Here is a 13,930-nt window from a genome sequence, read left to right on the forward strand (position 1 = left end):
CACTTGTCCAGGGTGTATCCCGCCTTCCGCCCGATTGTAGCTGAGATAGGCACCAGCGCCCCCCGCGACCCCAAAGGGAATAAGCGGTAGGAAATGGATGGATGAATGAAGTTCCTGGTCAAAGCTGTTATACATTATATGCCTTGAGCTCTTACTTTGAAGGCCCTAAGAGCGGAAGTGGTGACACGAGGAGTGCAGCGGAGATGTTTATATATGTCGCCTATACTGTATAAAAGTACAAAATAACAAACACCGAGGGAGGCTCCAGTTTTACACGAGGACCACTTTATTTACTTTCTTTCAAAAACCTCCGCTCCACTCAACCTCTCACCACTTCCGCTCTCAGTGACTTCAAAATAAGAGCGCGAGGCAAATACTGTATTACAGCTTACAACAGGAACTTAACATCACAAAGAGGCAAGCCCATAAAATAGGTTGCATTATTTTGTGGTTTTATACAGTATAGGCGACATATATAAACCATCGGTTACATTTTTTTGTTGTTGTTTTGTGTGTTGTGAGGCTCTGTATTTTTGGGGGGACAGGTTAATATGTTTTTGATTCAACTGCCTGTGTTGTTTTTGCACTTATCCTGTTATTTGTGTTGAAACGAGGACGTTTCTTTTTGTAGGAGGGGAGGTATGTAACCTATTTTTATGGGCTTGCCTCTTTGTGATGTTAAGTTCCTGTTAGAAGCTCTTCTACAGTATATGCCTTGGAGTCTTATTTTGAAGGCCCGAGGAGCGGAAGTGGTGACAGGTTGAGTGGAGTGGAGGTTTTTGAAAGAAAGTAAATAAAGTGGTCCTAAATAAAGTGTAAAACTGCAGCCTCCCATTTTGTACTTTTATACAGTATAGGCGACATATATAAACTCTCGCTTACAATAACAAAGACGCGGGCTCTAGTTTTACACGAGGACCACTTTATTTCAAACTTGTTTTTTAAATGTTTATTTACAAATTTCAACAACAACAAACAGATGAGAAACAATAATCAAAATAGTTCAAAAACAGTATAAAACATTACAAAAAATTACAAAAACAGTCCAAACAGCGCCAGGAGGTTGTAAATTCAAAGTAACAAAAATAGAATACAAAAATATATATATATATATAATAACCAAGTGCAAATTAATTAAGCCATAGGCTCATTCAGATTCATTAAATAACTTAAATTTGGAACACAGTGTCATCGTTTTCAACTTTATTTCAAACCCTTTTTTTTTTATTTATAAATTTCCACAATTACAAACAGTAAGTCCAACAACAATATAAAACATTACAAAACATTATAAAAACAGTCCAAACAGCGCCAGGGCGTTGTAAATTCAAAGTAACGAAAATAGAATACAAAGAAATGAATACATAATAAACAAAGTACAAAGCCATAGGCTCATTCAGATTAATCAAATAACTTAAATTTGGAACACAGCATCATCGTTTTTAACTTTATTTCAAACCTGTCTCTGCCTGCGTCACACAAGTGACGTCACTGTTGGAGAGCCATATAGCACACCGTGATTGGTGGATTCCTTCAGCTCCGCCCACAACGCTGTCAAGCACCATTCATATCAAACTCTCACTAACATTCAACTTTCATATTAGCGTGGGAGCCGCAAAATAAGATCTCACGTGTCTGAGACCCTGGTCTAATATATATATAGATGTGTCAGAAGTGCTACTGACACTTTGATCATGTTTGCTTTTCCTGTCTTTGAAATCACTTCCTGTCCTGCTGCTCTTATTTTCTCACTGTTTCCTGTTTGCTCTCTGTCTTTTGTGGCACCTTTACTCTCTGCTCCGTGTCTGCACACCTGTTCCTCGTTTAATTAGTTGTATTTAGTTCCACCTGAGTCCCTCCTTCACTGCTTCATCATTATTCTTTTTTGACGGATGTGGATCGGACGGTTTTTATTCGCAGTGAGTAATACTTTGCTCTTTTACACTGGCGTTCTATTGTTGGTCTTCATGCTTCTACCGTGTGCTTTATTGCTGATTTAAAGTTGTGTTTGTGTTGCTGTGACAGTTTGCTCTTTTACACTGGCGTTCTATTGTTTGTCTTGATGCTTCTACCGTGTGCTTTATTGCTGCTTGAAAATTGTTTGATTCGCACTGCACGTGCACATGTGTTAGGAACACAACATGTAGAAACACACATTTAGTGACAAACATGCACATGTGTTAGGAACACAACATGTAGAAACACACATTTAGTGACAAACATGCACATGTGTTAGGAACACAACATGTAGAAACACACATTTAGTGACAAACATGCACATGTGTTAGGAACACAACATGTAGAAACACACATTTAGTGACAAACATGCACATGTTAGGAACACAACATGTAGAAACACACATTTAGTGACAAACATGCACATGTGTTAGGAACACAACATGTAGAAACACACATTTAGTGACAAACATGCACATGTGTTAGGAACACAACATGTAGAAACACACATTTAGTGACAAACATGCACATGTGTTAGGAACACAACATGTAGAAACACACGTTTAGTGACAAACATGCACATGTGTTAGGAACACAACATGTAGAAACACACATTTAGTGACAAACATGCACATGTGTTAGGAACACAACATGTAGAAACACACATTTAGTGACAAACATGCACATGTGTTAGGAACACAACATGTAGAAACACACATTTAGTGACAAACATGCACATGTGTTAGGAACACAACATGTAGAAACACACATTTAGTGACAAACATGCACATGTTAGGAACACAACATGTAGAAACAAGACACATTTAGTGACAAACATGCACATGTGTTAGGAACACAACATGTAGAAACACACATTTAGTGACAAACATGCACATGTGTTAGGAACACAACATGTAGAAACACACATTTAGTGACAAACATGCACATGTGTTAGGAACACAACATGTAGAAACACACATTTAGTGACAAACATGCACATGTGTTAGGAACACAACATGTAGAAACACACATTTAGTGACAAACATGCACATGTGTTAGGAACACAACATGTAGAAACACACATTTAGTGACAAACATGCACATGTTAGGAACACAACATGTAGAAACAAGACACATTTAGTTGCTGACAAGCTGTCAGTCACCATGGCTCTCAACTGCTGGCTAAGAGAGTCAAGGTGTGGCTGAGTGTTTGCTACAGGTGAACACACCTGCCTTCACTGATTAGTGTTTGCTACAGGTGAACACACCTGCCCTCACTGATTTGGTCCAACTATGGTTGTCAAAAGCTGGGTGTTTAGAAGGACATTTCAAAGTTGGGATCTCCAAGCTCAAAAGTCCGCTGTGAATACTTTTACACTTGTGATGCTTTGTTTAAGGTGTATTTACATAAAGTTGTCAGCTCTCCATGCATCACCAAACATCTGCAGAGATGTTGGTGCTGGCTTTCTTCTTCTTGTTGTTGTTGTTCACCTTTGACATTTTGGGGTTTAAATAAATGTTAAAGTGTTAAACTGCATGTTTTGCCGTCCTTGGTTTGAAAGTCCAGTTTACAATGCTTACATGACCTTCACCCAGGGCGGGGTGTGATAGTTGCTGCTTTTTGGTGTGTGTGTGTGTGTGTGTGGGCTTTATAGATTTCGATATTTATTAGTAGGGGTGTGGAAAAAAAATCAATTCGAATTAGAATCACGATTTTCATATTGTGCAATTCAGAACCAATTCTCATTTTAAGAAAAATCTACTAAAAAAAGAAAAAAATATATTTTTTAAATTAATCAACCCAACAAACCACTACACAGCAATACCATAACAATGCAATCCAATTCCAAAAGCAAAGCTGAGCCAGCAACACTCAGAACTGCAATAAACAGAACAATTGAGAGGAGACACAAACACCACACAGAACAAACCAAAAGTAGTGAAACAAAAATGATTAACAGTATCAATATTATGATTTCAGCAAAGCAGTGATTAAAAATCCCTCATTGACATTATCATTAGACATTTATAAAAATAATCAAAAAGAACAATAGTGTCACAGTGGCTTACACTTGCATGGCATCTCATAAGCTGGACAACACACTGTGTCCAATGTTTTCACAAAGATAAAATAAGTCATATTTTTGGTACGTTTAACAGTTCAAACAAATTTACATTATTGCAATCAGTTGATAAAACATTGTCCTTTACAATTATAAAAGCTTTTTTTAAAAATCTACTACTCTGCTAGCATGTCAGCAGACTGGGGTAGATCCTGCTGAAATCTATGTATTGAATGAATACACAATCCTTCTGAATTGGAAAAATATTGTTGTGAATTCAGAATCGCGTTGAATAGAAACATTTGAATTATAATCGAATTGCGACCCTAAATCGATATTGAATCGTGGGACACCCAAAGTCAATGTTCTTTTGGTTTATTTTGTGGACTGCGTGGTTGGTAGAGTGACCGTGCCAGCAACCTGTGGATACCTCCAATCCACTTTATTTACCGTATATAGCACATTTAAACAAAATGTTTCCAAAGTGCGGCACAACAATATTACAAACATTCGAATACTATCTTAAGCTCCAACAATGACTAAATAAAAATGAATAATAATAAATATATACATAGAATAGAATGTACTTTATTGATCCTTGGGGGAAATTCAACACCATAGTTCGCTCACAATGAGATATATATATATATATATATATATATATATATATATATATATATATATATATATATATATATATATATATATATATATATATATATATATATATATATATATATATATATATATATATATATATATATATATATATATATATATATATATATATATATATATATATATATATATATATATATATATATATATATATATATATATATATATATATATATATATATATATATATATATATATAATATATATATATTATATATTCCCACTAAAGGAATAAATGTTTTGCTATGTCCTCATTTTCAATACAATGCAACTGTAAAAAATGTTCATAACATCGGAGGCTAGCAATTTGTGTTTTGTGGTAGTGTGCTTACAATTATGCTTCATAAAACTTTCTGAATTGTAAACTTAAAGGATTATATTTTTTGACCACACAACTCACGTAGTGTTAAAAGCCAAAGAATAAAAATGGGTCTTAAGACGAGACTTAAAACACTCCACATCGGGAGCAGTTTGAGTATGGAGGGCCACAATGTTCCACAGCTTAGGGCCGACCACAGAGAAGGTCCTGTCTCCCCTAGTTTTAATTCCTGGTTCAATTCCCACCTTCTATTGACCTCGTCATGTACGTTGTGTCCTGAGCAAGACGCTTCACTCTTGTTCCTGACGGTCGTCGACAAGGCTAATGTTGGTTTGGCGTTGGTAGTCTGAGGCCAATGTTCAAGTACCAATAATTGTCACACACTAGGTGTGGCAAAATTATCTGCATTTGACTCATCACCCTGGATCACTTCCTGGGAGGTGAGGGGAGCAGTGAGCAGCAGTGGTGGCTGAGCTCGGGAATAAATTTGGGTGATTAAACCCCCAATTACAAGCCTTGATTCTGAGTGCCAAGCAGGGAGGTAATGGCTCCTATTTTTATAGTCTTTGGTATGACTCAGGCGGGGTTTGAACTCCAAACCTACCCATCTCAGGGCGGACTAATCTGTTTGGCGTTGGTCGTGTGCGACGCCAATGTTTATGTATGTTGCGTTTTATGCTCTTTTACAGGCCTGACATGTATGTATTTATGCTCGTATACAGGCCCGGCATGTATGTATTATTCATGGTCATTTACAGGCGCGGCATGTATGTATTATTCATGGTCATTTACAGGCCCGACATGTATGTATTGTTTATGGTCATTTACAGGCCCCGGCATGTATGAATGTGTGTATTGTTTATGCTCATTTACATGCTTGACATGTATTGTTGATGCTCATTGACAGGCTTGACATGTTTGTATGTCATGTCAAGCATGTCAATAAGCATTAACAACACATACATGCATGTGGAGTCTGTCAATGAGCATTAACGATACATACATGCATACGTGTGGAGCATGTCAATGAGCATTTATAATACATACGTGTGGAGCCTGTCAATGAGTATTAACAATACATACATGTGGAGCATGTCAATGAGTATTAACAATACATAGGCTGAGATAAAGATACATTTCATGAAGGCATCTTGTGAATGTCAACATAGATAGATAGTACTTTATTGATTCCTTCAGGAAAATTAAAATTCCAGCAGCAGTGTACAGAGTTGAGATCAATTTAAATAAAAGTAAATAATGGGGGTTTAAATGGAAACACAATAGAGAAATATTAAAATAAGAATAGAAAATAAAAAGCAACAATGGGGGGGAAAAAAATATATATAGATAACAGTAAAATAAGAATATAACAAGACAAAGTAGGCAGTAGTGACCATGTTATGAAAACGTAATGCACATGACCAAAGTAGGGTTAGAGAAAGAAAGAAGGGTGGGCGTAGCATTCTCATTTTGTGATGTTAAGTTGGTCCTGTGATGAGGTGGTGACTTGTCCAGGGTGTACACCGCCTTCCGGCCTGATTGTAGCTGAGATAGGTATCCGTGACCCCAAAGGAAATAAGTGGTAGGAAATGGATGGATGAATGAAGGTGGGGCTGAGTGTTTGCTACAGGTGAACACACCTGCCCTCACTGATTTGGCCCTACTATGGTTGTCAAAAGCTGGGTGTTGGGACATTTCAAAGTTGTGATCTCCAAGCTGAAAAGTACGCTGTGAATATTTTTGCACTTGTGATGCTTTATGTAAGATGTATTTACAAAAGGTTCTTAGCTCTCCATGCATCACCAAACATCTGCAGAGATGTTGGTGCTGGCTTTCTTCTTGTTCATCTTTTGACATTTTGGGGTTTAAATAAATGTTGTGCCATCCTTGGTTTGAAAGTCTGGTTTACAATAGTTACATTACCTTCACCCGGGGGGGGTGATAGTTGCTGCTTGTGTGTGTGTGTGTGGCCGGCCAATGTTAGATGTATTGTGTATCTGGGGAAATAAGAGGTTGGCATCACTAACATAGCCCTGTGCTGGTTTACGTCCTCCCTCAACAACGGAACCTTCTCTGTGAACAGAGCCAAACATTCCTCCCGCTGTGCCAACCTCACCTGTGGGGTCCCTAGGGCTCAATACTGGGTTCCATCCTGTTCTCCATCTACATGCTCTCCCTCAGCCAAGTCATTCATCGCCTTAAAATTTCCTTTCATTTCTACACTGATGATACTAAATCTATCTTCCACTCAAGACAGACGATCCCTCTGGACTGGACCATTTGAAAGACTGCTTGCAGGACATAAAAGAGTGGATGTCAAAATTTCCTGCAGCTCAATGACAGAGTGAAATTCTTCTGTTCGGGAACTCCAACCTCCCAACCGTGCACAATAGCCAAGATCAAGTATGTCCTCTCCCCCAGTGACTTAGAGGGTCGTGTTCATGCTCATCTTCTGCAGACTGGACTAATGGAATGCCCTCTATGCTGGGGTCACTAACAAGACCATATATAGCATGCAGTTGGTACAAAATGCTGGTGACAGGCACAAAAATGAGGGAACACATTTCTCCCATCCTCTCCTCCCTTCACTGGCTCCTGGTGAAGCACAGAGTGAAATTTAAGATCCTTACGTATGTCTTCAAAGCGCTCCGTGGTCTTACCCCAGCTTACATCAAACATCTCCTGGACCAACCTATCAGCTCCAGGCTTGGTCGTTGCCTCAGATCTGACAACCAGATGACCTTGAAGGTCCCACAGTCAAACCTAGTGACAAAGAGAGACTGTGCATTTTCAATGATGATACCTGGCCTATGGAATAAGCTCCTCCTGAAAGTCAAGTCCGCCACCACTCTGGACACTTTTAGAGCACAGCTTAAAACTCACCTCTTTGCCGCAAATGACTTGATTTGTGTTCATGTGTCTTAAATGTTTGTTCTAAATTCCTTTTGTGTCCCTGTTTTTTTTTTTTTGTTTCTCCACTCAGGCTGCACCCCAGGCTGATGTAATGGTTCCTTGTGTGGGTGCAATAATTGAAAATAACTAAACTTTTTTTTGTTTCTTCAAGGTCAATTTTGTGGAGTCTGGTCTACAATACAAAGTCTATGTATATTTTCTTTTTTTTTAATCTTTTTTTTTTATCTTCAAGGTCAATTTTGGGGGTCCAGTCATCTACAATACAACGTCAAAATGTATTTCATTTGTCATGGTTTTTGTTATCTACAAGGTCAATTTTAAGGAGTCTGTTCATCTACAGTGCAAGGTAAATTTGTATTTTGTCATGGTTTTTAACTACAAGGTCAGTATGTAATTAACTTGTGTCACTGTTTTTGTTTCCTCATGGTTTTTGATATCTACAATACAAGGTCAATATGTATTTCATTTGTCATGGTTTTTGTTATCTACAAGGTCAATTTTAAGGAGTCTGTTCATCTACAATACAAGGTAAATTTGTATTTTATTTGTCATGGTTTTTAACTACAAGGTCAGTATGTATTTAACTTGTGTCACTGTTTTTGTTTCCTCATGGTTTTTGATATCTACAATACAAGGTCGATATGTATTTTGTGTCCATGGTTTTTGTCAACTACAAGGTCAATTTTGGGGGGGAAGGGGAGTCTGACGAATAAAATACATATTTACCTTGTATTGTAGATGACCAGACTCCCCTTCCCCCCCAAAATTGACCTTGTAGTTAACAAAAACCATGAGGACACAAATAAAATACATATTGACCTTGTATTGTAGATATCAAAAACAATGACACAAAACCCCCCACAAATTAACCTTGTCAACAAAAACTTTGACGAATAAAATACATATTTACCTCGTATTGTAGATGACCAAAGTTTTTAACTACAAGGTCAATTTGTGGGGGTTTTATGTCATTGTTTTTGTTTCCTCATGGTTTTTGATATCTACAATACAAGGTAAATGTATTTTTTTTGTAATGGTTTTTATCTTCAAAGTGAATTTGTGGGGTCTAGTCATCTACAATACAGGGTCGGTATGTATTTAACCTGTGTCACTGTTTTTGTTTCCTCATGGTTTGTGATATCTACAATACAAGGTCAATATGTATTTCATTTGTCAAGGTTATTGTTATCTACAAGGTCAATTTTAAGGAGTCTCATCAACAATACAAGGTAAATTTGTATTTTAACTACACGGTCAGTCTGTATATTGTGTCATTGTTTTTGTTTCCTCATGGTTTTTGATATCTACAATACAAGGTCAATGTATATTTTATTTGTGTCATGGTTTCTATTAACAACGTCAATTTTGGGGGGTGTCTGGTCATCTATAATACAAGGTCAATATGTATTTTTTTTTTTTTGTCATGGTTTTTAACTTCAAGGTCAATTATGTGGGGTTTGGTCATCTGCAATACAAGGTCAATATGTAATTTGTCATGTTTTTTGTTATCTACAAGGTCAATTTTAAAGAGTCTGATCATCTACAATACAAGGTAAATTTGTATTTTTTGTTCTCATGGTTTTTGTTACTACAAAGTTGGTATGTATTTTGGGCCTTTTTTTTGTTTCCTCATGGTTTTTGATATCTACAATCCAAGGTTAATATGTATTTCATTTGTCATGGTTTTTATCTATTAGATCAAGTTTAAAAAGTCAGGTCATCTACAATACAAGGTAAAAATGTGTATTTTATTTGTCCTCATGGTTTTTGTTACTACAAGGTCGGTATGTATTTTGGGCCTTTTTTTTGTTTTGTTTCCTCATGGTTTTTGATATCTACAATACAAGGTTAATATGTATTTTATTTGTCATGGTTTTTGTTATTTATTAGGTCAATTTTAAGAAGTCAGGTCGTCTACAATACAAGGTAAATTTGTATTAGTGTCCATTGATTTTGTCTACAAGGTCAATTTGGGGGGTTTTGGTCATATACAATAAAAGGTCAGTATGTATTTAATTTGTTTTTGTTTCCTCATGTTTTTGATATCTACGTCTATGTATTTTGTGTCGTCATGGTTTCTATTAACTACAAGGTCAATTTTGGGGGTCTGATCATCTACAATCAAAGTTCGATTTGTATTTAAATAGTGTCCCTTTTTTTATCTTAAAGGTCACTTTTGCGGGTCTGGTCATCTACAATACAAGGTCAATATGTATTTTAATTTGTTTTTAATCTTCAAGGTCAATTTAATTTTGGGGGTTTGATCATCTACAATACAAGGTCAATATGTATTTCCTTTTTGTCATGGTTTTTGTTATCTACAAGGTCAATTTGAAGGACTCTGGTCTTCTACAATACAAGGTAAATATGTATATTTGTGTCCTGGTTTTTAATAACTACAGGGGAAATTTTGGGGGGTTTGGTTATCTACAATACAGGTTAGTATGTAATTTGTGTCTTCATTGTTTTTGTTAATGGTTTTTGTTATCTACAATACAAGGTCAGTATGTATTTTGTGTCATGGTTTTTGTTATCTACAAGGTCAATTTTAGGAGTCTCGTCATCGACAATACATGGTAAATATGTATTTTGTGCCATCATGGTTTTTGATATCTACAAGGTCAATTTAAAGGGTCTTGTCAACAATGTATGGTAAATATGTATTTAATTTGTGTCATGGTTTTTGATATCTACAAGGTCAATTATAAGGGATTCTTCATCAACAATACATGGTAAATATGTATTTTGTGCCATCATGGTTTTTGATATCTACAAGGTCAATTATAAGGGTTTCGTCATCAATACCTGGTAAATATGTATTTGTGTCCTCATGGTTTTTTGATACCAACAAGGTCAATTTTATGGGTCTCGTCATCGACAATGCATGGTAAATATGTATTTAATTTGTGCCATCATGGTTTTTGATATCTACAAGGTCAATTTTAAGGGTCTTGTCATCAACAATGCATGGTAAATATGTATTTAATTTGTTTTATGGTTTTTGATATCTACAAGGTCAATTTTAAGGGTTTCGTCATCGACAATACCTGGTAAATATGTATTTGTGTCCTCGTGGTTTTTGATACCTACAAGGTCAATTTTAGGGGTCTTGTCATTGACAATACATGGTAAATATGTATTTAATTTGTGTCCTCGTGGTTTTTGATATCTACAAGATCAATTTTGGGGGTCTTGTCATCGACAATACATGGTAAATATGTATTTAATTTGTGTCATGGTTTTTATCTACAAGATCAATTTTAGGGGTCTTATCGACAATACATGGTAAATATGTATTTAATTTGTCATGGTTTTTGATACCTACAAGGTCAATTTTAGGGGTCTTGTCATTGACAATACGTGGTAAATATGTATTTAATTTGTGTCCTCGTGGTTTTTGATATCTACAAGGTCAATTTTGGGGGTCTTGTCATCGACAATACATGGTAAATATGTATTTAATTTGTGTCATGGTTTTTATCTACAAGGTCAATTTTAGGGGTCTTGTCATCGAAAATACATGGTAAATATGTATTTGTGTCATCATGGTTTTTGATATCTACAAGATCAATTTTAGGGGTCTTATCGACAATACATGGTAAATATGTATTTAATTTGTCATGGTTTTTGATATCTACAAGGTCAATTTTAGGGGTCTTGTCATTGACAATACGTGGTAAATATGTATTTAATTTGTGTCATCATGGTTTTTGATATCTACAAGGTCAATTTTAGGGGTCTTGTCATCGACAATACATGGTAAATATGTATTTAATTTGTGTCACCATGGTTTTTGATATCTACAAGGTCAATTTTAGGGGTCTTGTCATTGACAATACATGGTAAATATGTATTTAATTTGTGTCATGGTTTTTGATATCTACAAGGTCAATTTTGGGGTCTGGTTATCTACAATACAAAGTCAATATGTATTTGTGTCCTCATGGTGTTTGTTTCCTCAGTTTTTGATATCGATAAGGTCAAAATTGGATTATTCCGCTATGCAATGCAAAACTCTTACCTAATGTTATCCATGTATTCATTCATGTGACTCATTTCTCATTCTTACACCCTGCAGCGCTACAACAGTACACAAGTCTTACACAATGTGTTATGGGTCACGTTCCTGCTTCTCCTCCTGCTGTGCGGACTGAGTGCATGGCGGAGCACATCAACAGGTGTTCTCTCTCCGCTGCGTGTGTGCCTCTGCAAGAGATCTGCAATCAACACACCTGCCCGTGATGAGCAACCAGCCTTCATAATCCAGCGCGTCTTAAGATCCGGTGCCAGAACGTAGTTTCTCCTACCAGTACAGTAAGCCAACACATCTCCAGCCTTCTCGCTCCCTTTGTTCCCTTCCTGTCGCGTTTACGGTCTTTTGTGTTGTGTCGTCCTCCAGCTTCCTCTTCGTCTACCTGGACCCACTTTGGATTCCCTCTTGCCTCCCTGGACCAAGACCTCGCTCCTGCCCTCTGACGTCCAAGCCTTTTTCTCCTTTTGGACTTCCACCTCTATCTCAACACGCACACTCAACACCCTCTGGTGACCACGCTCAGATAATACTTACACATAGTCACACTCCATCTCTTTAAGGTAATCACACACTGCACTCACATACTGAGTTGTCAATAAACACGCTGGCAGCTAACATCATCGTCTCTCTGCAGTCTTCTTTTCCCGCTGTTCTGTCACACAATCTTACTTATTTTGTCATTAATTTGTTCATTCATGTTATCATTCTTAGACCATGCACCGCAACAACACTATAGTATAGGTGTAATATGATCAAACTTTCTTGTTAAAAGTATAGCAGCTGCATTTTGTACCAACTAATATTTTAATGCTAGACAAAAGGAGGCCTGAAAAAAATAGATAACAGTAATGTAGAGAGATGTAAATAACGCATGAATAATGATCTCAGCGTCTCTAGTGGACAAAATAGGGACATATTTCAGCGAGATTACGGAGATGAAAGAAGGCTGTTTTACACTCCTAATGTGACTGAAACGAAAGAGTTGTGTTGAAGATAATATCCAGATTCTTTTATCTAGTAGCTTTGTGTAATTGGTTGTCAATCTGTTATGGTGGTGTTATTAAATGGGTGTGGAATTGTTTGTCAAAAGTTACAGTGGTGTTAAGTGGGTGTGGAATTGTATGGTTGTCAAATGTTATGGTGGTATTAGATGTTTGGTTGTCAAATGTTATGGTGGTATCAGATGTTTGGTTGTCAAATGTTATGGTGGTATCAGATGTTTGGTTGTCAAATGTTATGGTGGTATTAGATGTTTGGTTGTCAAATGTTATGGTGGTATCAGATGTTTGGTTGTCAAATGTTATGGTGGTATTAGATGTTTGGTTGTCAAATGTTATGGTGGTATTAGATGTTTGGTTGTCAAATGTTATGGTGGTATTAGATGTTTGGTTGTCAAATGTTATGGTGGTATTAGATGTTTGGTTGTCAAATGTTATGGTGGTATTAGATGTTTGGTTGTCAAATGTTATGGTGGTATTAGATGTTTGGTTGTCAAATGTTATGGTGGTATTAGATGTTTGGTTGTCAAATGTTATGGTGGTATTAGATGTTTGGTTGTCAAATGTTATGGTGGTATTAGATGTTTGGTTGTCAAATGTTATGGTGGTATTAGATGTTTGGTTGTCAAATGTTATGGTGGTATCAGATGTTTGGTTGTCAAATGTTATGGTGGTATTAGATGTTTGGTTGTCAAATGTTATGGTGGTATCAGATGTTTGGTTGTCAAATGTTATGGTGGTATTAGATGTTTGGTTGTCAGATGTTATGGTGGTATCAGATGTTTGGTTGTCAAATGTTATGGTGGCATTAGATGTTTGGTTGTCAAATGTTATGGTGGTATTAGATGTTTGGTTGTCAAATGTTATGGTGGTATCAGATGTTTGGTTGTCAAATGTTATGGTGGTATCAGATGTTTTGGTTGTCAAATGTTATGGTGGTATCAGATGTTTTGGTTGTCAAATGTTATGG

The sequence above is a fragment of the Nerophis ophidion genome, linkage group LG28 (genome assembly GCF_033978795.1).
Source record: "Nerophis ophidion isolate RoL-2023_Sa linkage group LG28, RoL_Noph_v1.0, whole genome shotgun sequence".
NCBI classification, from domain to species: domain Eukaryota; kingdom Metazoa; phylum Chordata; class Actinopteri; order Syngnathiformes; family Syngnathidae; genus Nerophis; species Nerophis ophidion.